This window comes from Nomascus leucogenys, chromosome 2 (genome assembly GCF_006542625.1).
Source record: "Nomascus leucogenys isolate Asia chromosome 2, Asia_NLE_v1, whole genome shotgun sequence".
Classification (NCBI taxonomy): Eukaryota; Metazoa; Chordata; class Mammalia; order Primates; family Hylobatidae; genus Nomascus; species Nomascus leucogenys.
The window spans coordinates 50785606-50789467 of NC_044382.1; positions in this window are offsets into that span (position 1 = coordinate 50785606).

A 3862-nucleotide genomic window follows, 5' to 3' on the forward strand; every position below is an offset into this window, starting at 1 on the left:
GGAGGTTGAGGCTGGTGGATCATGAGGTCAGGAGATCAAGACCATCCTGGCTAACATGGTGAAACCCCATCTCTACTAAAAATTCAAAAAATTAGCCAGGCATGGTGGCGGGCACCTGTAGTCCCAGCTACTCAGGAGGCTGAGGCAAGAGAAAGGACCTGGGAGGCAGAGCTTGCATTGAGCCGAGATCACGCCTGCACTCCAGCCTGGGCAACAGAGCGAGACTCCGTCTCAAAAAAAAAAAAAAAAACAAAAACAAAAAAGACAACTATGTCAGGAGAAGAATACATTTCTTATAAAAATATAGGAAATGAATCTTTTGGTGATGGGAGATTCTGAATAATTTGAGAAGGGGTGTCTACACCCCAGAAATGTGGCTGTATGTATGATTCTTATTTTGCTTAAGCTTTATTAAACAATATTATTAACTCATATTTTAACAAGTCTTTCCAGTTGCCAGGTCCCATGCTAAGCAATTTGATAATGCATTATATCATTTCACCCTCACAGCTATTAACAGTCTTAGAGGATTTTGGTATCCCCATTTTACAGATAAGGAATCCCAAAGTGCTGGGATTACATGCATGAGCCATCATGCCCGGCCGATATATATATATTATAAAAGTAATAGATTAGTGCATTCTCAGAAGAGCCCTCTCGCTGGAGTAGCCAGAGCTCTCTGACCTTCTCAAGGCCCCTCCTAGTGAGAAAGACTGAGCAGCAAGAACAGAGACTTGTTGTGGTTAAATGATAACTTGTGTTTATTTCTCTACAACTGCCTGTTGTTTAATTTGGCCAACCCAGTGAAGATTCTTTCGTAAGCCTGTATGTAATTTCTGAACACCAGACCCACGACCTTTACACACATGCTAAACATTTATAGAGTGGGAGAGTTCTTTTTCTCCATCAGTGAGTTAAGTAAATACCAACATCCTCCTCCCTGAAAAAAAGTATTCTTTGATCTACACTAAAGATAAACTGGCAATAATTCACTGACCAGCTGAGGGTTTTAAAGCAGATTCTTTGATAAGCCAGTTAATTTCAGAGGGCACTGGGGCTTGTTTCTTCCTGATACTGGGTTTTAAGTCATAAAGTCTTAGCATTACAGAGATGGAAAGAGAACTTTTAAGATGATCTCATCAAACCCCCTCAATTTAATGGATGAGAAAACTTTGAGCTCCAGAGAGAGAAAAGGCAGTTTAACTCGCAGATGTGTTAACAAAGAGCCATACAGAAATGTTTTGTTACACAACAATTCCTGAGGCATTTTAAGCCTTCTGTGGTTATTGCGTTTTGTTTCCCTTATGATCTGGTGATGCAAGGACAGTATTTGGGCCTGGAAATGGAAACCTGTGGACATTAATCCTCAGCTTTGTGCTGACGTCAGAGATATTTGAGAATCGTTGCTGCCCCCTGCTGGAAGTTTAAGATTTCATGGGCTCTCAAGATTATACGGAACTTTTGTAACGGTTTAAAAACACATGAAGAAATGCTCATCATCACTGGCCATCAGAGAAATGCAAATCAAAACCACAGTGAGATACCATCTCACACCAGTTAGAATGGCCATCATTAAAAAATCAGGAAACAACAGGTGCTGGAGAGGATGTGGAGAAATAGGAACACTTTTACACTGTTGGTGGGACTGTAAACTAGTTCAACCATTGTGGAAGTCAGTGTGGCGATTCCTCAGGGATCTCGAACTAGAAATACCATTTGACCCAGCCATCCCATTACTGGGTATATACCCAAAGGACTATAAATCATGCTGCTATAAAGACACATGCACACGTATGTTTATTGCGGCACTATTCACAATAGCAAAGAGTTGGAACCAACCCAAATGTCCAACAACGATAGACTGGATTAAGAAAATGTGGCACATATACACCATGGAATACTATGCAGCCATAAAAAATGATGAGTTCGTGTCCTTTGTAGGGACATGGATGAAACTGGAAAACATCATTCTCAGTAAACTATCGCAAGGACAAAAAACCAAACACCGCATGTTCTCTCTCATAGGTGGGAATTGAACAATGAGAACTCATGGACACAGGAAGGGGAACATCACACTCCGGGGACTGTTGTGGGGTGGGGGGAGGGGGGAGGGACAGCATTAGGAGATACACCTAATGCTAAATGACGAGTTAATGGGTGCAGGAAATCAACATGGCACATGGATACATATGTAACAAACCTGCACATTGTGCACATGTACCCTAAAACCCTAAAGTATAATAAAAAAAAAAAAATTAGAAAAGTAAGCTTTCCTTAGGTCAAAATTTTTAGGCCAAGTGTAGTGGCTCACGCCTGTAATCCCAACACTTTGGGAGGCTGAGGTGGGAGGATCAATTGAGGCCAGGAGTTTGAGACCAGCCAGAGCAATATAGCAAGGCCCCCTCTCTACAAAAAATACATTAAAATAAAATAAAATAAAATTTTCAACCAGCATGAAAGGATATAAAGAGAAAATCAAAATCTTCCCTTCCTAGTTTCATTTGCTAGTTCTATTGCTAGCAATTTTTTAATGTTCTTTCACAATTTTTTCTATGAATGTATATCTATATATGCATATGTAGATAATTTTTATCCACGAGTAGGATAATACTGTATACCCTGTTTTGAAACTTGCTTTTCTTTCTTTTTTCTTTTTTTTTTTTTTGAGACAGAGTCTCGCTCTGTTGCCCAGGCTGGAGTGCAGTGGCGCAATCTCTGCTCACTGCAACCTTCTCCTGGGTTCAAGTGATTCTCCTGCCTCAGCCTCCTGAGTAGCTGGAATTACAGGCATGTGCCACCACACCTAGCTAATTTCTGTAATTTTAGTAGAGACAGGGTTTCACCACGTTAGCCAGGCTGGTCTCGAACTCCTGGCCTCAAGTGATCTGCCTACCTCGACCTCCCAAAGTGGTGGGATTGCAGGCTTGAGCCACTGCACCCAGCCGCAACTTGCTTTTCTCTTTTTTATTTTCTTCATTTGGAATAGGTAATACATTCAAAAGATCCCTAAGTTTAAAAAATTGTCTTATACATCTTTTCAAAGCAGTATATACTGACAAACCTCATTCCTTTTGATGGAGGCATAATATTCCATTGCTTGAGTGTATCATAAATTATTTATTCAGTCCTCTTTTGACGGATTAAAAAGTACCTGTCTGTAAGAATAGGGACTTTATTATAGGTATTTTGTTTTTGCTGTTCCTGATAGTGGGAATATGCCAACAGAATATGTCTAATGATGAATAGACATTTGCCAACTCTCAAATATTTGTCCATTTCAAAAATGCTGCATTGTTGGGATCTCAAACCTAAGCAAAAGAAAAAAAATTGCTGCCCTGAATATCTTTGTGCCTATATTGTTGGCATAGGCTGCAGCTAGGAGAAAGCATAGGTTCAAAATGCATGTGAATTTTAAGTTTTGATAGATACTGCCAAATTGTTACTTTTGATGAGCAATATAATAATTTGATCATTTCCCTACCTGACAGGGCATCAAAACCAGAATCTCCCAGAGAGTTTAATTTAAAATAGCTCCTTTCTGCGCACCCCCCTCCATGCTAATTCAGCAGGTAGGGGAGGAATCAGAATAGATTCCTAATTCAGCAGTTAGGAGAAGAATCAGAAATATACAAATTTCCTATTGCTGGGGAATCTGTACATATAACGATGCTCCCTCAGGACTGGGAAGGGCTGCATAATCTATCCATTTCTTGCCATGCAGTAGCAGACGGGAATGTGCTCATATAGCCTAATCTTAATAGGGTTACTCACATGTTATTCACTGCATGCTTACCGACTACCTGCTCAGTGCAAGACCCTATGCTCCCTCTCCCAGAGGCAAGACAGAACTGGGGGTGTGGTG